General features: G+C 40.8%; 1 long non-coding RNA gene across 5 annotated transcripts in view; it reads right to left on the bottom strand.

Annotated features, from left to right (window-relative positions):
- The window catches only part of LOC140636933 (uncharacterized), a 30314-nt gene extending 9746 nt beyond the window's left edge, over positions 1 to 20568 (bottom strand). For 4 of the 5 annotated variants that reach the window (XR_012034191.1, XR_012034192.1, XR_012034189.1 and 1 more), the window contains exons 1-2: positions 20303 to 20554; positions 6008 to 6098 (exon numbers count right to left, since the gene is read on the bottom strand). This is a non-coding gene — a long non-coding RNA (uncharacterized lncRNA). Of the gene's footprint in view, positions 1 to 6007; positions 6099 to 20302 lie in introns of all 5 variants that reach the window. The other variant, XR_012034193.1, reaches the window with a different exon arrangement.
- Positions 20569 to 23706: the final 3138 nt, after the last annotated feature.

Here is a 23706-nt window from a genome sequence, read left to right as displayed (position 1 = left end):
AATGGAACAAAAAGGCCAAGGAACAGTGAATTCTTTCTTCTTGAGCTGGGACGTCCATCCCTTTCTGCCCTCAGACATCAGAGCTCCTGGTTCTCAGGCCTTTGGACTCCAGGCAGCACCAGCAGCCCCTAGTTCACAGGCCTGACCCCACTAGCTGTCCTGGTTTTCCAGCTTGCAGATGGCAGACTGTGGGACTTCTCAACTCTATAACCACATGAGCCAATTCCTATAATACCTCTCCTCACAGTTCTACTTCTTTGGAGAACCCTGACATACCCGGGCTCCCTGTTCCTCTGGCTTCCCTTTGGATACAGCCAATGGAGACACCAAGGTACATCAGCAGAGAGGCTGGCTGAGTCCCTGGCCTGTAGCTGGAGCCTGTCAGACATAGAGATGGTAATGGCTCCCCTTCTTCTAGTCCCAGGGCATTGCACTAGCCTTTGTAATAGTTTCTTCATTACACTCATAAAATGACCCATTTGAGATTATCTGTTTCCACTGCTTTCTAGATCTTGCTGGCATCCTAACAAACCTGGGATTTATTGAATGAACAAATGGAATGAGATTTTACCATAATGAGCCATGCTTCTGGATTGTTGCAACAAGCAGGTTCCAGAACAATTTTATTTCATATGCCATTCCTTAGAAATGGAGTAGACATCATGAGTTCAAGGCTCCAAGGATGTGCTGGAGTTGTTTTGCCCCACTAAAAATCCACAATCTGCTCCTGCCCTATCCTTACTTGGTTTCTTTTGTGATCGGTGATATGAACAAAAACAAAGTGGTTTGTTGCATTCAGAAAGCTCCATTATTGAATCATCTATTGTTCATCCATTAATTAACTTATTTATTCATCATTCAATAGAAATTTAAAAAGCATCCGTATGCATCCAGGGATGGCAATTTTAATTTCCTCTTGCATGCCACCTGGATGATTCATAGAGCATGGCATTGCAGAGAATTCTGGAGCCGTCTGGGATCAGCGGGAAAATGTGCCAGATCAACCAGTAATGTCTGCCATAGACAGAGAAGTAGAAGCACATGTGATCAGTATTCACATGACTAGTATTTACCATTCCTGTGTTAGATGCCACTGAGTGAGCAAAAAACCCAAAATAAATCCTCATTACAAGATGATTGTTGCCTTCAGCTTTGCTCCTTCATGTTAAAATTGCACGCCTGCTCAAGAGCTTCTGATACACAATAACTACTAACCCTCAGACACACCCAGATGCTTTACTTTGTTTTACAAAGGAATCATTGACCTGCCAGTGCCCATTTTCCTTATTTACATTCCAGACAAAACACAAATTAAATATAAAGTTCTTCAATCTACTTTCCTGAAATGTAAATGACAGGCTGCAATGACAAGACAGTCCCCTACTTTAATTGAGATGAAGATTTGCTAACTGGTTTTTATCACTTTAAGGTAATTTGTCACAACCATCACTCCGGAGTCAATGGCATCTTTTCCAGAAAATTCTTCTCTCCAGACCAGTCTTCCTGGATTTTCTTAGTAATTAAGAGAACACACATAAGGAACTTGCTGTCTTCATCCTTTCATTCTTGATTACAGTGAATTTTGGTTTTATAGTCAGTTCAACCAGTAAGGCAACGGATTTGACATGCAGATTTCCTTGAATGGAGCTTCCCATATTCCATGACCCCCTTGGGGTCAAATTTTCTGACAGCTCTGTTTGGTACCTAATCCTCTTTCCTGAATCCTGTTTCTTTGCTACTACCTAGCTCTGGAATCCTGGGCAAATTACTTACCCTCTCTGGGCCTTCATCGTACAGGAGGGGATTACATAACAAAAGCTAATATTTATTGAGCACGTACTTTGTGCCAGTCTATACACTAAATGCACTTTACTACATGTGTATACATTTAATACTAAATTAGTATGCTAAATATGTAATAAATGGTTTTTCCTAGGGATCAGCAAACACTTTCTGTAAAGCAAATATTTTCAGCTTTAGAGAACATATTCTCCATTGCAGCTACTTACTTCTGCCACTGTACTGTGAAAAGAGCCATAGTCAGTGTGTAAATAAATGGCTGTGCTCTAATAAAACTTCATGTATAAAAACAATCAGTGGGCTCAGTCTGGCCCACAGACTATAGCTTGCCACCCCTGCTTTATATGGATTTCCCTAATTAATTTGTGTAACAATCGTATGGGGTAGGTGCTAAATAACTAGATTAAGTCACTTTTCTTAGGTTGCCAAGATAGAAGAGCCAGGCTTCAAATTCAGTCTAATGGCCCTGTTTCTAAGTCAGCCTCTGAGTTGCTAAAGGCACTAAACATTGACCCACTTGTCCTTGCAGAGGGTCTCAGCCTGAGTCCTACCAATTTGCTCCTGTCCCTTTTTCCCTCAAAAAGTCCACGGTTCGCAAGCATCCATTTCCTCTGAATTCACCGTCTGTCCTCAGCACTGAGTTTGGCATCAACCCCAGCAAGTCCTAAATCCTCTTACATTCTGAGAATTAAGTCCTCTGCCAGACTGGGGTTTCTCTCAGTCTACATACAATTGTAATGAAATCACCAGATGAAACCAAAGAGTTCACAATGCCTGTTCCATAAATATGTTGACGATCCTGTGGTTTTGAGTTTGAACCTTCAGTTCCATTGTTAACTTGCCATGTGACGCTGGGCATATCGAAATCTCTTGGTTCCTTATCTATTAATGATGATTAAAAAAAAAAAAAAAAGCAGCCCCACAGCCCATTGTTGCGAGGACTTGCCAGTAAAAGCATCACACAGCCATGGTGAAACAGAGTACAGGGATGCCAAGCCTTCCTTTTTCATTTCCTTGTTTTGAGGAGTGGCTATAAAAGTATCTTACTGTCAGTTAATGGTGTATGCTGGTGTCTGGTGGCCCTCTATCCTGGGCAGGTGAGTGGAAAGCCACAGTGAGGCTTCATTTCAAGCTCTAGGTGTAGAGCCTCATGTGAGAGGTAGAAGTTACCACTTCCAAACTTCTGTCCTTGTCATCTGTGCTGGATAAAACTCCAGGAGGTGTTGGACCTGTGGATCCACCCATTTGTTGGGCCAATATTTATCGTGTGCCTGGGGAGTGGGCCTAGGGAGTGTGGTGGTGAACAGTACACACTAGGTCTCCCATATTGTAGCTAGAGCCACAGGCACTCAACAGCTCCTCACACAACACCCAAGGTGGTAACGACACAGTGATAAGTGCTGTGAAGCAAGCAAGTGCCATGAGACCTTCTGAGGAAGAAGGACCCCACATCGGGATGAGGAGGGTCCAAGGAAATCCTGCCTAGAATGTGCCTTTACTTCCCTGCATCTACCACCCCTGGCTGTGTAAAGGACCTGAGGACAGAAGCAGCTGAGTGCTCTAAAGAAGTGAGACCAGAGTGTTAGGGGTCTTGGGGCTATGAGTTGAGGCCAGAGAGCAAGGCAGAGGCCAGATCAGGTGGTGCCTTGTAGGTGATGGGAGTACTGATTTTTTTCTAGCATATAAAAAGAAACTATTAAGAGGTAATAAACAGAGGGTAGCAGGATCATGGATGGGCCAAGAAAATATGGGCTTGAAAGGGTACTGATTGAGTTTAAAGCTTTGGAGGTAAATTTGGCCCCAAGCAGCTTTCTCAACCTTCTCTCCCACATCTCTTTATATTTACATTTCACTTATATAAATGAAATATTTACACTTCATTTATATTATATTTTACTTATATAAAATTATTTATATATTTACTTTATATTATATTTGTATCTCAACCCTTCTCTCTAACGGACAGGTCTTCTCTAGGTCCCTTTATGCCCCACTCCATGGCCACACCTCTGGCAATACCCTACTCCCATAGAAAAGTGATCTCATTTCCTTGGTGCTTGTCTAGGGCCTGCCTTCCTTCAGAACCAGCTCTTACCTCTTTCATGAGTCCTTCTTGGGTAGTCCTTCATCACATTACAAGATGTAGTCAGGCACTACAGACAAACTAGAAGGGGATAGGTAAAGTCTTCCCAATCTCTCACTTCAATAGTTTCCCCTAAAGTTCTTTCCAAAAGCCACAGCTCTGTTTTTCTCTCACCAACAAATTATGTGGGGGTAACTAGGTGGCTCAGTAGTTGAGCATCTGCCTTCGGCTCAGGTTGTGATCCCGGGATCCCGGGATTGAGTCCTGTATCCGGCTCCCCTCAGGGAGCCTGCTTCTCTCTCTGCCTATGTCTCTGCCTCTCTGTGTGTGTGTGTCTCTCATGAATAAATTTAAAAAAATGTTTTTTAAAAAGGAAATTATCTGCAGGCCATTAAATACCACCCTTGCTCATCCCTCAAGGTGGACCTCAGAATCGCTCTTCACATGAAACCTCCCTGGCTGCTCCCATGGGAAGGGACTTTGATCCATCCCTCCTCTAAAGTACCAGCTATTTACTGATTATTGTTAAGAAGGCAGAATGAAACAAAACAAAGAACCTTTTCTGTATAACCATCATGTTCCCTAAGTCAAAGATTTTTTTTAAGTATGAGGATTGTACCTTGTGACTCTTCCTATATTCTTCAGTGACACAGCATCCTGTAGACATTCAATAAATCATGTTTCTTGGTACTTCTGAGTCTGAGGTCACACGATCATTTATATGCCTGGCTTCGTGGGAGACAAGAGGCTTCTAACCTTGTCCCTTGAAGTCTTTTTCCCATACTGTCATCAGAGTGATCAACCTAAAACTTCCTTCTGTGTCATTCCTCTTCTTTGAGCCATCAGCCTCTCTCCTCATTGGCCACCTAATAAAATCTGAACTCCTTAGAACAGTACCTTCCTGAATCTCTAGCTGTGTTGTAGTTTTTTGTTTGTGTGTGTGTGTGTTTGTGTTAGTTTTTACTACTGCTGTATAATGAATTACCATGACCTCAGCAACTTAAAACAATTCATCTATTATCTCCCACTTTCTGTGTGTCGGGAATGTGGCATGCCTTAGTTTGGTGCTTTGCATCAGAGTCTAAACCAAGCTGCCATCAAGCTCTCAGCTGTGGCTGGGGTCTTATTGGAGGCTCAACTCAGGAAGAATTCACTTCCAAGTTCACTCTGATTGTTAGCAGAATTTATTTACTTGCGGTTGCAGGCCAGAGGTCTCCCTTAGCTACTAGAAGCCTCCTACGGTTTCTTGTCACATGGACTTCCACTTACTTCATGGCAACTTGTTTTCTCACTGCTGACAAGGGAAGGAGGGACTCCTTGCAAGTCTTCTAGGAGTGTTACATAACGGAATAGAATACTACCAACCCTTTTGCCATATTTTATAGGTTAGAGGTCAGTCATAGGACATTTCCATTCACAAAGAAAGAGCATTATACTAGGTTATGAACACCAGAGAGTGAGGATCTAGGACCTGTCAGCCACAGGCTGTGTCTCCTTTCACTGCTTCTGGAAAGTGAACTCTAGGAATACCAGATGTTTCTACTTCTATAAACATACCATGTCTTTTACATCTCTAGGAATTTACATATGCATTTGTATCTGACTGAAATGTCCTCCCCTACTTCATCGCCTCCAGTAATTCTTCCCCAATATCTTTTACCCTAGAAAAATTTAACCAAACCCTTCTCTGCGATACTTCTGCTCTCTGGGATCATATCCATGGTCATGCTCATTACTTGTTTATCTCTGTACAATATAGTAGACTATAGAATATAGTATAGATACTCTATGATATCTACAGTATTAGATTGTCATTTTTGAGATTGGGGAGTATATGTCCTTCATTTATCCATCTCCAGCGTATATAGCTAATATTTGATTGATAAACCTGGAGAATGTGTGAAAGGTGGCCTCTTTAATGGAAAATGGTCATGGATTGAAAATGGAGGTCTGCAACCTCCTTGTTCTCATGCTCCCTAAATAAATTTTGAAAAGTTATTTACCCTTTCACATGTTTTTGAGTGGGTATCTATAACTGATCAGTTGTTATTACATTATGCTGCTATAACAAACATACCCCATATCTTTGTGGCTTACAGTAACAGGGCTCTCTGCCTGGCTTACCTGATAGTTGGGTGTAAGTTGTTTATAGCTCTGTTCCATAAGTCTTCTTCTTTCCAGGATCCAGGCTGAAGCAAGACCTATTGTTTGGGACCTGATATTCTCGAGACAGAAGGAAAAAAAAGCGTTTCGGTAGAACCACGTGATGACTTTTAAAACTTCTGTACTGCTCCGGCACACGTCCCTTCTGCTAGCATTCTATGGACCAAAGCAGGTCATATAGCCATGCGTGACCCAAGTATATTCCTCTTATGAGAATAAGGCAATGAGTAGTTAATTTGAAGCAAAAATCTAATCTATCACTGCATCTAACAATTTTTATTCACAGGCCAGGCTTAATAGTTGGCAAATGTTATGAAGTTTGGCATATTGTATGCGTGCTTTAAATATGTATTTCCCCCTTGGCAAAGGTGGTTCACATGTTCAAATAAATCAGTCAGATCAACTTTGTTTTTGTTAGAAAAAATTGACTTAAAATTTCAGTTCAAATACACTTGTTGATATGTTCCTATGGAAACTGTTCATTTCTAATTCATATATAGGTAGATAGTCACACAGATAAAGTCACAGAGCCTTGTCAACAGTTGGTTTCCTGACAGAAATAAGTTTCTGCCCCTTTAGTAATTCTCACTAAAGTCTTCTCTGCTTTATTGTCAATCAGTTCCTTTTAGAACAATGCATGATTGAACTGTCTCTCTTATTCAGCATCCCAAGGGTTTTTACTCACCAAGGTATGGTCCAAAGCAAGATTTGGATGGGCAAGAAATATACCATATTTTGTCAGATAGGCAACTGTGAAATAGTAGCATGGAGGTGCTTGGTTACAGAGTGTTTATGGTTGCTGACGATCTGGAGAATGATTCTCTCAAATATTCTTGTCTATGTACTCCTCCCACCCCCAGAAGTCTTTGGGCTCCAAGGAGCACAGACACACACCTCATTTAAAGGTTATTTCTGTAAGATATGGAATGCTCTAGGTAGAGGTGAAAGGGAGAAGAAATGGAAGAATCTTGATGAAAAAAAGAACCAGAAAGAAGAAAGTAGAATCACAGGCTTGAAGCATATAGAAAAACTGTGAAAGTTGAGAAATAAAGGCTTTCCCTTGCTGAAGCTGGCCAGTGAGATGTAACAAGTCTTCCTTCCTGGAGAGGAGGAGACACCAGTGATGGGGGTTGGGGAAGGAGAGAGAACTTGAGGGCTCGTCCCAGAGTGAGGGGTGAGCATAGAGGAAAGAGTCCTGGACACCAGCCCACGGAGGATGATTGTGTTGGTGCCAGTTTGAGGAAACATCACGTACGTGGTTTCTCTAGCTGATTTTAGAGGAAGTTTTAGAAATCATTGATTTCATCTGCTCGTCACTAGCATGATTAATACATGTTTCAGGACACACACACATGCGCGCGCACACACACACACACACACTCTTATTAATGAAGCCCGTATGCCTTGTACAAGAAACAGATCACAAAGCTCTGGAAATACTTTTCTAGGACATTTCCTGTCCCTGCCCCCAATCCACTCCATCACCCACCACCCACTGCCTCTTTTCCTTCATTTCTTCACCTTTTATTCTTTCTTCTCCTTTCTTTGTTCTTTGCTCCTTTCCTGTCCTTTCCTTTTATTCCCATACTCCTCCCCAAAGGCTCTACCCTGCCCCAATTTTTTGGTCAGCAACTGATTATGAAGGAAATGAACATACTCTTCACCTTGCCTTAGAAAAGCTAGGAAGATGTTAGCTTGGGAAAAGCATCTTTGTTGGGAAAATGAATCAAAGTAATAAGGCATCACTGAAAGTCTCTAGCCAGGTACAATGTGGCACAGCACCAAAAGGCTTTCTCAGGAGCCTTAATCAAATCTATATTAATTATTTAAAAATATGTGTGTGGATGGCACTGTAGGATGCCAGAGGGGGAAAGGAATTTAGGGACCATCTAAATCAAAATGCTCATTTTACACAAGAGGAAACTGAGGCCAGAGAGGAGAAACGATTTGTCCAAAGTTACATAGGACTAGCGATTATCTACCTCATAATCCGTTATATTATGGAAAACATGGGGACCCATGAGTTAAAAATCCAGAGGAAATCTGTTAATGTGCACATATATGTACATAGCAGTTATAGTTAAGTATTGCAGACAAGATGTGCACACTTTTAAATCTCCTTTTTGTTGGGGTTTTAACTGAGTATAGTCAGCTCCTACATATTTAAGAATGGGATACCTATGGTAACTGAGTAACTTGTTTGCCCACTTGTAACCATGTGGCTAGATCAGACAGTGATAAATATCTGAGTAGACTTTTTAATGTTCTGAGTCATGTATTTCTGACTGGGGTCTTCAGCAAAATATGCCTGATATTAGGATTAGCCAAAATGATCTGTTCCCCTAGGAAGCATTTGGCTGGGAATTAGGAGATCTGGGTTCTAATCAAACTCTTCACTGTTTTTTTGTTTGTTTGTTTGTTTGTTTTATGGCTTTGGGAGGTACCCATCTCCTCTTTGGAACTTGATTTTGGCATCTGCAAAGTGTGAATAATACCTCATCAATGGTGAGAAGTTAATGAAATGTGGAGCATAAAGCACACGATGAATGATTGAATGCTGCAACAACGTAAGGGACTTTAATTTGTATTACTTCCTTCTCTTGCCATGCAGAACTGCAGGTCTTTTTTTTTTTTTTTTTTTTTTTTTTGTAGGTGAGAGATGTCCTCATACATACTCTCTAGTGGCACTTCCATCTCTGCCCTGTATCTTCCTTTTAGAGAGGCTTTTCTGAGTATCCCCTTGTCATCTGAAGTACTACTCAATCCCTTTCCCTGGCTCACTCTCAACCCACTTTGCCAGTTCAACTTTTACCTTTAGCACTTGTCACCCCCTGGCATATTATAAAGTCTTCGCTTTCTTTCTCCTCTATGCGAGTGGAAGATCCATGAGGGTAGGGACTTTGGCAGTTTAGCTGTCTGCCTTTTTCCCAGGACCTAGAACAAATAGTGCCTGGCTCGTAGTTCATGTTGAATAAGCACTTGGTGATGGGTGAATAAACACGAGACCTCCTGAACGAATGTGATGCAGGTGTATGTAGTAGGAGATGCAGTTGCCGTAGGAAGAAGAAGAGGTGACTCAGGGGTGGTGGTGATAGCTTGGCTGATCCACATATTCAGATTTTGTGGTCTGAATGGATGGTTTGAATGTCCAGAGATAGAGAACCGAGCAGTTTTATCAGAATTTTACCTCTAAATGTCCAGTGATAGAAAAGACCAGTACGGTTGAGTGTTGGTAGCTCACCAGAGTAAGATGTGCTCCTGTTGGCATCCATCTAGAGATCTGGGTCAAGCTAAGATGGTGGGGAGGAGCAGTTCATTTTTAAAACACTTGCAATGACAGGAGAGATGAGACCATGAGGAGAGGGTCAAGGACAGGGTGGGAAGGGGGTAGGTTGTTTTGTGGCACTTAGAGACTCTTCACATCTTCAGGTGTGAGAGCCAGCCTCTGCTAGATGCAAGTCATGGTCTGAGACCAACTGTTTGCCCAAACTTGGAAATCTGTGGGTGATGGACTGTACATGGGAAAGTTACAGAAGCTTCTGGAAGCTTCTGGTTTTGTGAACCAAGTACCAGAATTCACCTACAAAGAACATTTGGAACACTGAAAGGAAGTACACTTGGTTCTTCCTCTCAATTAGTGTTAAGGGCAGAGATCTCTAGGTGACCTTGCACTGAATTCACTTTCAAGGTGCTGGGCTGATAAAACCAGCCGTTGCCAAGAGTCAGCTCGAAGATCTTGACCTCTGTGGTAGTACACAAGGCTACATTGTATTGTATCATGTCACATTTTGTATATGTACACACACATCTTCAGTGTGTGTAGGGAAAAGGCCGCAGACAGAAAGAGGCGGGAAGGGAGAGGGTGGGGATGTCCTAGATGTCCCAGTGAGCAGTGTGGACTGTGGGCAAGGAGCTAGCCTCGTGCTAGCCTCTCCTTATTCTGGATTCACAGCACACTGAGGCCTCTGCAGTGCTCTGCCATCCGACTCAAGGCCCTGCTGGAAATGGTCTGAGCAGCACTTACGAGAAATGAAAGAAAATAGTTAAACACAGCTAATCCCCACCTCCCTCCCAGGTGGCCGTGCCTGTGGAATGCCCGATCCCCAGAAACCCACTCTGCTAGCTGACACAGGTTGTGTCTGCACGTTTCCCCCGACCATGTGCAGTCCACAGACACAGGTCTGCCTGTCAGCAATTCCGAGTCATTTTCTTTTCCATTCTGGTTTCGGGGCTAGGCCTCTGGAGGCCCAGGCATATCCATGAGGGGCTGCCCTGGGGGGCCTAGGGGATGCTGAACTGTGGGGGTCAGCTGGGCTTTGCCTGGGTCTGCTCTCTCCTAAGGAAACAGATGACTCTTCTGGGGTGTGTCTGAGTTTGGCAGTTGTGGAGGGGGAGACAGAGGAGCCTCATCCCTGGTACTCTCTAGGGCCTGGAAAGAGTGTGGAAGAGCCATCCACCCTCCCCATGATCTCATTCCCACCTCCCCACTCTCCTTTAGTCAACAGCAGGATTTGAAGAAGCTCTTTCGGTGTGGCTGTGGGATCCCTGACCTCTACACAGTCCTCCTGCCTTAGAGCAATGGGCTTCATATTGGGATCTTTTAACTTTTCTGTGAAGATCTGGGGAAGCTGCTTTTCTCCTCAGGATGCTTCCTCCTGCCAGCCAAGTCATGTTCCGTTGAGGTCATGGGAGATGGATTATTTTACACAGGCATTTGCAAATGACGGCTCAAACTTGAATCTACAAGTAGGTGTTGATGGCAGAAACTTCCAAGCATCTGTTTCCATCCCTTTGGCACCCCCACCCCCAGCATCTGCTCCACACCTTTTTGGGCTTGCAGAAACTTTCTGTTCTCCTTTGACTTTGTCTTCTCTGGCATTCAGTAGGAGCTCTGACACGTGGAACCCAGAGCTGGGGCGGGGCGGGGGGTGGTGGAGCCGGGATATTCGAGGTACTGGGGGTTGTCTGCCTAGGAAGACAGTGAGTTCAAGGCTCAAGGCTGAGTGGCATTTGAAGTAGCGCACGGTACCAAAATTCACCCACCAACTGCCAACGCAGATGGGAAGGACCACACACCACTGTTTCCTTTTGTAAGACACCCCCCCTCACCCCCACCTCATGTTAGGGTCAACGTTGTGCTCTCTCCAAGGGAGTTTTTCTTGGCACAATCATGAATTTGTCTCTGTTTTTGACGTAAGTCACAGAACAATTGTTCACAAAGACAGCGAAAGGAAAATGGAGTGATCATAACCAAATCCTCTATCTACTCTTTCATTTCCCACACCTCTGAAGAGGTTTAGATAGGATCGTGGCTTCTTCCCCGCCCCCCAGGATTGTAGCCTGCCCCCCCTCCCCTAAATTCCTTTAGACATTGTGTTATTAGATAGGAGAATTTTCAGAATAGCCCACAATAAGGGTTGGATAACTGCGCTATGCTTTACTCTGACCTTATTTCCCCTTCAGACAACTGTTAACTTGGACGAGGATCCCTCAACCTCCAAAGGGGCTGAAACTGTGAATGTAAAGAGCACCACAGCTTCTCTCCTTTCCTTACCCAAATTGGTGGTCAGTTATTTCACTGAATTTGTACCCATTTCTAAAAATCTTCTAAGTCTAGTGCATACAAAACCATATAAAGATAACATTAATTCTAAACAACAACATATATAAAAATCAGATCCTGGTATCTTCCTCAAAAGCCTTCAGAGCCTCCTGGCTACCTGCAGGATGAAGCCCAAAGAATTAGCCAAGACGCTAAGTGCAGTTGCATAGGTTGTATACTGCACAATGCTGAGGGGCACTGTATTCTTTGCAACCATACTAAGGCTCAGCAATAAGCAAAGCATTCAAAGCTCTTCACAGTACATTTTCAAGCAGCTCATCTAATTTTATGTTTCCTAAGCCTATAGGTACACCTTTAACTTTAGCCAGTCTGGTCTTATTGCCTTTAAATACATCTTGGAATTCTACATCTTGGCCTTTACATACACTCTTCCCTGAGCATGAGGAGCATGGGTTCCTCATTTCCACCCAGCTGCATCTTCCCAGTGCTTTAAAACCTACCTTAAGTTTCACCTTTTCTGCCCACCTGCAAGCCATTGCTATTGCTTCTGAGTTTCTAAAGTACCTGTTGTCAGGAGGCCTCTTGAGACACGTTGCACACAGAATTTTGGTTTCCTTCTCAGGAATTCTCTATCTCCAACTAGATTATGAGCATTTGAAGACAGAGCCCATGTTAACATTTCCTGGATTTCCTACAGCACCAGACACAGTGCCTGACATACAAAGTGTGCTCAAGAGATTGTTGATCTACTGGCTGGTTGGTTCAAGTTGCTTTGGGAAGAATCCACGCACCCTCTCTCTCACCCCCTTGTTATTTTATTCCAGTTCCTGGAATTTCATAATAACAGAGATGGTTCCAGAAAGCTGATACAGGCCATTTCCTCCAAATAAACCCATGTTTTCATATGACAAGCTGCGGAACTCTCTATAAAAGGAACCCTCTGTTTGGGTCCCCATCAAACACATGCCAGATAATAATGATAACAAAACAATGTCCATTTATTTAGTGCTTACCGACTATCTGCACATGGGCTAAAGACTTTACATACATTATCTTACTTAATCCTCAGCAAACCATGGGGTAGAGACTCATGTTTTCCCAGCTTTATAGATGAATAAACAAAGGCTCAAAAAGGTGAAGCAGTTTGTCTTAAGTGACAGAGCTACTTAGTGGTGGCCCTAGGATTTGAACCCAGTCCTTCCTTAACCACTGGGCTGGTACACAAGATTTCCCAGGTCAGGTTTACAGCACTTTTGCAGGGCATCCCGGTTGTAAGGCACTCTGTGTTCAGAGCTGACCTTAATGTGGCCACAGGCCCCCATGCTCATAGCGTGTCTGCCAGAAACTAGTTAATAGGCCTTATCTTTAAGCTATTGGACTAAGTCCCTTCCTGTTCTAAGAATTTATGAAGCTACAAAAAAGCAAAGACACGGCCCTTGCTCTCAGGAATTTACAATCTTGTTGGGGAGGGAAGATAGAAACCTTTAGTAGAGGAAGAGTTAGCTAAGTAGAATTAGTCCCACCCAGGTGAGTGGTGGAGATCGGCGGGTTCAAGCACATCAGAGGGTCAGAGGGGCCAGCACTCTATCTCGGCAAGCAGAGTGTTCTAGGCAAGCAGAGTGAGCTCGGATCTGCCATCAGAAGGATGCCTTTTCTTAAAGGACAATGAGCTTGACCTTCTCAACAAGGCCCGCAGACGCCTTGCCAGAGGAGTGAGTGGTGCATATCACAACCCCAGGATGTTTATCGGCCAGGCCATTTTGACCCTTCAACAAGATGTTTCTTGAGCAAATTTTTTGGAATTTTGGTGGGCTCTGACCTGCAGTTTTCACTTCCAAAATAACTTGACTTTTCTAAAGTGGTAATTTCATTTTCATGATAATACTAAACTGAAGCCACATGATCTCTAATTGGAAGCAGGTCTTGGGCCGCAGTGTTGCCAAGAAGCAGTAAGAAACATGCTTATTCTACTACTTTGCTTGAGGCACTCAGCATTTTTGAATGCCTGGGCAGAAATATAGTTTTTTAAATAAAGCCAATCCCTGAGAGAGGAGGGGGCAAAAGGAGGAGAAAGAAAGGCGGGGATGGGGGTGGTTAGAAATGGAAGAATAGGGAACGTTTGGGTTTTTTTTCCCCCTTTCTCCTTCTTTCTAACTTTTTTTTTTAAATTAAAAGGAGGGAAAAATCATACTTTTTTTTTTTTTGTATTTAAATTCTCCCGTGTGTGTCTGCCATCTTCTGGGTATTAGTGAAATCGGGGTGTGTTCTGCTGTCTCTTGAGGTGAGGGCTGGGGCATCGGGGACATTCTTTGGACTTTCGAGGTTGCTGTTGGGATTTCCTTCAAGCCAGCGAAGCGCAGAGCCCACTGCATGAGACACGCTGGGAATCATTCCTTCTTAAAAAAATTTTCTTTCCCACATCACACTTCACTTGTTTTATTAATTGCATCCTGATGAGAGATGCAGTAACTCTTCCTCCAGTGGCAGTTGGAGATTGTTTTAAGAAGTCTCTCTGGGGGGAGACAAGAAAGCAATCCCAGCTTTCCTGTGACAGAGCAGCAGAAAGTGTCCCAGGGAAGGCTCCAGAAAATACTGACATGAAGGAAATCTTTTAATGACGTTTTGAAAAAGAAGCAAAACAAACCCCTCTCCGAAAACAGAAATTATATAACGGATTAAATGCATATCGGAACTTTCTGACGGAAGCCAAAGCTGTTTTCTAAATACAGTTGGGAGCTTAGTAAATCACATGGTGTTTTCGGAGACTCTTCCTCTCCCTCTGCCCTCAGTTTCCTGCGAGGCAACATTTTAGACAGACTCGCTGCAGGGGGTGCCAGGGTCTGAGGCTGTGTCCCACCCCGCCTGGTTAATGCCCTCCCTGCGCCCCCTCTGGGCCGCAGCCCCGCAGCCGGGACACCTCCCTCCTTGTCTGCGCAGGCCCTCCCGCTGGCCCTGCCACTTTTGGCCTTGGCCCTTTCTGCCAGGGCTCCCCATTGCCTGGGCTGTGCCGGAAAAATCCCTGGCATGATTCTTACTCTCCCTTTCCTACTTTGCACACCATACTAACTGCAAGATATAAAAGGAAGAATGAGGAAGCAATAAAGGAAGGGCGAAATGAACGAAGGGGGGAGAGAGAAAGTTCTAGATTTCAGCCCTAACTGGGGCCTGTAAAAAGCCACTGTGCCCTGAGTTGGCAAAGAGTAGCCCAGAACTTGGGTTGAAAGAGAAAGTCTCGTGGGGGAGACTATTTAGAAATGCAACCACAGTGCCCCAAGATAGATGTGACTCAGTGACTTCCCAAAACATGAATTTCAGATAAATATCACGTTACATCCTTCTTGTGCTTTTCAACTTGATTTTTCTAAGGTAGTCGTTGACATTTTTAATTGAAACCCCGCTGTTACACACCCACTCCAGTTTCCAGGGAAGGCGTGCAGGTGGTGAAGGTCCAGCAGGGATGTGTGCTTTCTCCTGACGTCCCCAGGGACCCCTAGGCCCTAAAGCCCGAAGAAGCCAGAACATCTGGTCCATTTCAGCAGTTTATTCGCAAGTTCAGCCTGTCATCTGGATGTTTTGTCTATGCAGTGCCAAACATCTGGGTTGACATTTTTTTAACCAGACTTACTAGATGTTTTGGCATTGTGTAGACAGGAACTCAATTTTTAAAGTTATTTCTCTACTCATCTGCGATTCTAACCAGTGCTCTGGTACAATGAAGGAGAGAGATACAAATGAAGACTCCCCCCAACCCTACTCCTATTGTTTTGCAATTTTAGAGGTCTCTATACCACTCTAAATCAGTGATCTGACAGCTTTACTTTTTTATTAGATGAACTTTTTTTTTTTAATTTTAGTGTTTTACTTTTTTATTTTCATAGATGAAATTGACCAAAATAATGTGATGTGTTCATCTTAACAGGATACAACCTTAGATGTTCTAAATTTATTTTAAGATAATTAAAATTCTACTGTCTTTAAGCAGCTTGAAAACATAGAGGCAAGAGCTTAAAAATAGAGAATTGAGTCTTGAAAATAATTTATGAGAATTAGGTTACCACTGGATTTTCATACTTATTTGAGTTAAGTTTGTGAGATCCTGGAAGGGAGATATGATTTTTAAAAATCTTTATCCTCAAACTGGTCACAGTTGTTGTTAGGGATGGCAGTGATGGTGATACAGGCAGATAGAATGTGAGTTTATATATTTTTTTCATTTATTTAAAGTTATTTTATGCTGTTTATCTTTCACTTGTATGTTCTAGACTGTAAGTAAATAAAAATGTGGTTTGTACCTTGAAAACTGGTGTTTCACAACACTCCTGAACTAGAGAGACCTTTCTCTGTCCTCAAAACAGTAGGAAAAGTTAATATCTTACGAATTTTTCTATGCTAAATGGCTTCAATTTTGGGGGATGGAGGACCTAACCATGAAGAAAGCCTTGTTCCAGTATTGGATATGTTTTTGCCATCAACTCTGTGTAAGCCTTGGTCAAATTCCTTCTCAGTTCATGAACTCTGGTGGAGACAGGGGGAGCAAAGAATAGCGTTGGTCAGGCTGGGAGATCTATGAGGTCAGGGCTCCACTTATGAAGTGAAAATTTCACAACAGTGTCTTATCTATGGATATTTGCTAGTTCTTCTTGTGAAGTGGACTGATGTCAGGAATGCCCCCATGTTGCCATCTTGAGCACTCTGCTACTCTTTTCAGAATCCTCAGGAAGTTGCTATACCCAGCAAAGCTGTCCTTCTGAAACAAAGGAGAGGTAAAGACTTTCCCAAATAATAAAAAACTGAAAGAACTGATCACCACTGAAGGAATAAGATCTGTCTTATAAGAAACACTGAAGAGCATTCTATAAGCTGAAATTAAAAGATGCCAGTTACCACTGTAAAAACATATGCATGTGTTAAACTCCAGCAAAGCTAACTATGTAGTCAGAGTCTGATTCTCTCCGATTTTAATGGTAGTATGTATATCACAACTCTAGTTTAAAAGTTTAAAAATTATATTAAAAAGGACTATAACTATAATAATTTGTTATTGGATGTGCAATATTGTAACATTAAAATCCTAAAATGGCAGAAGGGAGCAATAAAAAAATAAAGTATTCATATGCTTTTAAAGTTAAATTGTTATCAGCTTAAAATAAGATATTTTATGTAAACCTCATGATAACCACAAAGTCAAAACCTATAGTATATATATATAAAAGATTATGACATATATGTCAACAAATTGGACAACCTAGAAGAAATGGACAAAATCCTGGAAACATATAGCTTGTCAAGACTGAATTGTGAAGAGACAGAAAATCTGAACCAACCATTTACTAGGAAGAAACTGAATCAGGAATCAAAAACCTCCCAATAAACAAAAGTCCAGGATCAGATGATTTCACTGGTATATTTTACCAAACAATTAAAGAAGAATTAATACCAATTTTTCTCAAACTATTCCAAAAAATAGAAGAGGAGGGAATACTTCCAAACCCATTTTACAAAGCCAGCATTACTCTGATACCAAAACCGGATAAGGACACTAATCAGAAAAGAAAATTACAGGCCAATATCGCTGATGAACATAGATGCAAAAATCCTCAACAAAATTAGCAAACCAAATTCAACAATGTATTAAAAGATATCATATACCATGAGCAAGTGGGATTCATTTCTCAGATATGAAGATTCAATATCCACAAATCAATCATCATGATACAACACATTATAAAATTAAGATAATAATAAATCATCTCAATAGATGTGGAGAAAGCATTTGACAAATTTCAATATCCATTTATGATAAAAATCCTCAACAAAGGGAAGATAAAGAAAATACACCCTAACATAAGGCCACATATGGCAATCCCACTGCTAACATTATACTCAATAGTGAAAAAATTTTCTTTTAGGTGAAGAACAAACAATGATCTTTACTCTAGTCACTTTTATTCAACATAGTACTGGAAGTCCTACCCAGGGTAAGTAGACAAGAGAAAGAAGTAAAAAAGCATCCAGATCAGAATGGAAGAATTAAAACTGTTTCTGTTTGCAGATGACATGATACTGTATACAGAAAACTCAAAGGACTCCACTAAGACAGTTAGAACTAGTCGACAAATTCAATATAAGTGAAGGATACAAAATCAATATTAAAAAATTATTGGTCTTATATACTAAAAATGAGATATCCAAAAAAGAAAGAAAATAATCCTATTCACAATAGCATAAAGAGCAATAAATATTTAGAGAAAAATTTAATCAAGGAAGTAAAACATCTGTAAACTGAAAACTACATGACATTGATGAAAGAAATTGAAAAAGACACAAATTAACAGATAGTTCATGTTTGTGGATGCAAAGAATTACCTTTGTTACCCAAAGTTATCTACAGATTCGATGCAAATGTTCAATGCCACTTTTTTTACAGAAATAGAAAAAAAAATACTGAAATAGTATAGAACCACAAAAAAACCTAAATAGCCAAACAACTGCACTATTCAAACTATATTACAAAGCTATAGTAAACAAAACAGTATGGTATTGGCATAAAAATAGATGGATAGATCGATGGAACATAATGAAGAGCCCAGAAATAAACCCACACATATATATTATTAAGGAAACACAACCCCAAACCACAATGAGATATCACCTCACACGTTTTAGAATGGTTATTATAAAAAATCCCTTCCCATTAAATTTTTTACAACCTCTCATCAATTTTCTGAGTCATTTTATTGCATTATAATGTTGTAAGATCAGTGCCTAAGGTTCTTAAGTATGTAATTATGTAGGTAAGTATATAAAGGACATCAACCACTAAGAAAAAAAAAGCATAAAGGATATTATCCATACTGAAAATTTATTGAAATGTGTATAAATAATATAAATTAGACACTATATAATAAATGCTTAAAAATCCTACTAGTAAAACAAAATATAGGTTATATGATATTCATGGGTAGTAATCCCAGTTTATATTCTTATTTGTTTCACAAAACATTGGTGGAGGCAATTAAGCTCCACACAGGAGCTACATTCATCATAAAACTGGATTGCAACAGGAGATTGTGGGAATCCGCTTTGACCTGGAGGAGAGATGCTTATTCTCTAAGGCCATGTGACAAGAGAGGAGAGTCTCCTAAGATGACATGGTCCTAAATTGAGCTGCATGGATTGAGTGCAGATGCCATTGCTTTTGATATCTTTTTTCACAATACTTAAAACATAGACAAAGATTTGAGGGTTTCCCCCTCTATATTCATTTCTTACTATACCTATGGGGTCGTCCTATAAAAAGTAAAAGCTGAAACCAGTCTTGCTATGGGAAACCAACTCTAAGTTAGATCTCTCTGCTTTTTTCCCAAGTTCCTATTCAATATTTTATTACAAATATGAAATCAACATCCTATAAGTGTGAAATCAGGTTAAAATGAATCGAGCAAAGTAAATTGCAAACCCAGTACCATATTATCACATTATACCCCCTTCAATACCCAACCAGGTGGTCCCTGCGGGTCCCAAGGTATGGCTGACATCTAGGGAAGATTCTAGGAATCTACCTTGCTATAGGCTCTGAGAGTTGTCTTTCAATAAGGGTCACTTCCATAGAATGCAAACATGATCACTTTGATCATACAGGTCTTTCCCATCTTTGAAGATTCTTCTCTCCCAACTTCTATGGTACAAGAGATATAGCAGTGTTCCATGTTATTTTTTTTCTGCATTAAAATTGTTCTTGTGCTATAGAAATGATGAGCAACATTTGGAAAAGACCTTCAAATTATTATTATTATTTTTTTAAGACTTTCAAATTAATTCTCTGTGGTCTGACCTTCACTTTCTGGTCTAATGCTCTGCAGGATCTTTAATCAGCTGAGCTTTCCCTCTCTGCACACATTACAAATGCACAAATGTGCCCAAGGCTACCAGGAAGGAGAAGAAACACGCGTTAGAGAGTTCTCTAACTCAGGGAAGGGAGAGAAACTCAGCTAGTCATCTGAATGAAGTAAGACAGAAACTCATTCGTTTTTATTATCTCCTACAGTGTCTTCAGTCTACAAGGCCTTGGACTGGCGAATCTCAGTCAATGTGCTGAATTAAACATTTGCTTTTAAACTCAATGGAATTATTTAAAATGACAGCAAGGCTATGGATTCACAGAACCTCCCTCCCTGCTGAGACTACTCTCTTTATGAGCTTCCAAGCCGAACTATGAGAAGAATTAACTTCTCCTTGTATAGCAGTTTAAAAGGAGTCATAAGGAAATGACTTTTTCAAACTGTTACTGCCAACAAAAGTGAAAATCTCCAAATTAATGTGATTGAGTCTTTTGGGAAAGAAGTTAGAATTCTCTCACAGACAATTGGGTGACAGTATCTCAGAATTTAGGGAGCTACAAGAGAACATCTAGCTCCATCCTTTTATTAGGCTCAGAATGGTGCAGTGGCTTGATACTGAGACCCCTTAGAAACCTCTTGGTCTTTCATTCTTTTTTTGTAGACTACAGGTCTTTGTCATTCTTCTTCCTAAATAACTTAAACTCCTGGAAATTTAATTTTTCTAGAAAAATTAATGTTACTAATCAAATGCTCTGAGCCTTTAAGATCCATTCCATTCAAAGTCTTAACAGCAATTGAGGAAGAGCAAGCTAAGAGAGACACATGGACACGTCTATCCCTAAGCACACTTACCTGAATTCAGTAGCCGAATCTTCATGACTACCAGCTATAGAAGAAAGTTAAAAATAAAATTAATTTTAGGGAACAGCACATTTTAGTAAACAAATTCTTAAGTCTATGATTTGAAAAAGAGGGATCCAATTATCCTCGTTAGGGATAACTAGTATCCAAGTTTTAAAACCTGGCTCTTAGAGGCACAGTTTTCTGCCAAATCCAGCAGAAAGGATGGACACCGTCCATCCCTGTTCCTACACTGGTCAGGACACAGACAGTGTGACATCAGCTGCCTGTGACATCAGCTCTCTTTCACTTAGTTCTGAAGACAATAGCTGTTCAGATATATTATGGTCACCATGAACATATAAAATGCCCCAGTACTACTTTGATTCATTCCATTCTAAATCTATTCCTTTTCAGGTTTTCTGCTTTCCACAAGAAAATTACAAGTCTCCTAATCAAAAGCCACTTTGAGATTTCAATCAAAAATGGAAGAAGGAGAAAAAACCCAGTAAGGTAAGGAGAATAAATAGCAATAGCCCTGAAACTTAAAAGTCAAATTATGGAAGACTGGATGGATTCCATATTTTAGCCACTCAAAGGGATAGTATGTAGCCATTTAAAATTATTCAGATATTTGTCTACGACATGAAAGGATTTTCACATTATGCAGCCAAGTGAAAAAAAAAAAAAGATTGCAAAACAGAAGGCCTGCTCTTTTCAGACTTTTATGGTTGATTGCAAAGTGTAGACACCCATCAAAGGAGTTCTCTTAAATAAGGGATCACTTTAGTTCAATTAAATAAGGTGATTATTTTAGCTTCAAGGGGATATTCATGAAAATCTAGGAATATATGTTCCCCAAGACATCCTGGGAACAGGCATGCAGAAGCTATCAGACCCTGGGGACACGGGAAATACAAAACTCTTTGGTACTATATTAAGTTATTTTATCCCAAGACCTTTAGCCACTTAGTTTTGCTTTGCAGAAAAGTTTCAGGGTGTCAGGATGTATATTTCAATAAAAATCAGTTTAAAGAATGGGAAAGAGAACTAGAGCTTAAAGGAAACTTATTTAACATGTGAATATAGGGATTTTTTAACATGCTTATAATTTCTACTTATTCTTTCAACTCTGTTTTTATGAGTCTTAAATTGAGAATTGTAATCACCTGAAGATCATGTTATTATGGTTTCAATGATTACACATCTTTAGAGATATAATAGCATCATTTGATGAACAATTAATATGTACCATGCAGTGCATGGATGCTCATTCTCTCTCCCACTCTCTCTCTCTCTTTTATTTTTGATTATCTAGTCAACAAATAAATAATTATTAGATACTGTCTTTGTACTACCTTTTCTGGACTCCAAATGTTGAATGTTGAAAATTCTGTCTACTTTGTGGGCTTACAGTCTACTTTGGAAGATAAGACAGATATAATATGTTAGAAAGTCAAATTTCCTATGAAGTAAAAATAATTTCTCGGGTAATAGAGAGGGACTATTTTAGCTAGAATGGTCAAGGAAGGCTTCTCTGAGGAGGTGACATTTGAGTTGAGGCCAATGAGAAGAAGCAACAACATGGGGAGGTGAATTTCAGCAGAATATAGTAACAGCCAAGTGCCTGAGTCAGGAGTCGGTCTGGTGTGTTGAAGAAATGGTAAAATGCGCAGGGTGGTTGGAATGGGATGATTGAAGGTCATAGTGCAGGGTCTGAGTTGGAAATGGTAGCCAAGCATCTTAGACGAGTAATAAAAAGTTTGGAGGTCCTCTGATTGTTGTGGTGAACTGTTAGATCGTGTCAAGTGGGGTACATATTTTAAAAGATTCAGGCTGACTGCTCTGGAATGAACTTAGTGTATGCTATGGTCTGAATGTTTGAGTTCCCCCAAAATTCATATGTTGAAATCTAACCTCCAAGGTGATGATATTAGAAGGTGGGGCCTTTGGCTCCACTCTCATTACTAGGATTAGAGCCCTTATAAAAGTGCTGAAAAAAAGCTCCCTAGTACCTTCCATCAGGTGAGGACACAGTGAGAAATCAGCCATCTACAACATGGAAGAGGGTGTTCACCAGAACCTGACCAAGCTGTCACCTTGATCTTGGACTTCCAACTTGCAGAATGGTGAGAAATAAATTTCTGTTGTTTAAAAACCACCCAATTTGTGGGGTTTGTGGACTAATACAGGGTACAAAGGAACCCCTAGGGAAGCTCTGGTGAGACTCTGTAGCTTGGACCAGAATGGTGGTCAGTAATGGTGAGATGTGGTCAGACTTAGGCAGAATCCAATTTCTGAAGGTGGATTGGACATGGTGCTAGTGGCAAGGGCTGGATGGATAAGAGAAAGAGAAGCAAGTTTATGTCTTCTCTCTTTCTTAGCTTCTTTGCTCTTTATTCATTTACCCAACAAATATTTACTGAGCAACTGCTGCAGGTCAGGGACAAAGCTAGGTACTGATATAAAATCGTGAGCAAAATCCAGACACAATCTTTGTCCTTATGGTGTGTAGAGGACAAATGAGGAAAATGAGTTAATCAAATAATAAAAATATAGAATAAAAAAATCACACTATGATGAATGGCATAAAGAAGAGGTGCTACATGATCCAGTAAGGGAGATACTTGATCTAATTAGAGAGATAAAAGGAGAGATTCTCTGAAGAAATGTTGCTTGAAATAAAGGGGGAGTAGGAGATATCTAATTAAGGAAGAGAAGCCAGACAGGGAACAGTATGAAGAGTCCTGATGGCAGAAGAAAGTAAGGAACTAAAGAAGCCTAGTATGCATAGAGTGGAGACCATGAAGGATCTTATTGCAAACTCTAGGAAAGAATTCTAAATCTATCTTAAGAAAAATGAGAAGTCATTGAATGATTTTAAGTGGTAACAGATGAATTGTTTGTGTAGAAAATGGTTTAGAAAGAGGCCGGTGAGAATGCAGGTGACCCTGGGCAGGTAGATGTTCCTATACATAAGAGATAATGATGTCTTTCACTGGTTGGTGCAACTGCATGGGATGTTGGTGCCCTTTAATGAGATGGAGAGAACAGGGGGTAGTGGAAGGAGAGTTGGGCGGGGGGGATGGGGTTACTGGGTGATAGGTAGGCACTGAGGGGGGCGCTTGATAGGATGGGGTGTTATACTATATGTTGGCAAATCGAACTCCAATTAAAAAAAATATACAAAAAAAAAAAAAAAAAAGATGGAGAGCTCTGGTGGAGCATCATCCCTGGCATGTCAGCTTCCTCTTTGGGTTTCTCTGTTCTAACTCACAGTTCAATGAGACAACATACAATCCAGAAGTAAACCTTATACATACATGGTCAACTGATTTTTCACAGTTTTCAAAGAAACCCAATGGCAAAAATCACCTTTTCAACAGATTGTACTGGAACATATGTGGGAAAAAAAA

Source organism: Canis lupus, chromosome 7, assembly GCF_048164855.1.
Source record: "Canis lupus baileyi chromosome 7, mCanLup2.hap1, whole genome shotgun sequence".
NCBI classification, from domain to species: Eukaryota; Metazoa; Chordata; class Mammalia; order Carnivora; family Canidae; genus Canis; species Canis lupus.
The sequence above is the reverse complement of the archived record's forward strand: the minus strand, read 5'-3'. Positions and strand labels throughout refer to the sequence as shown.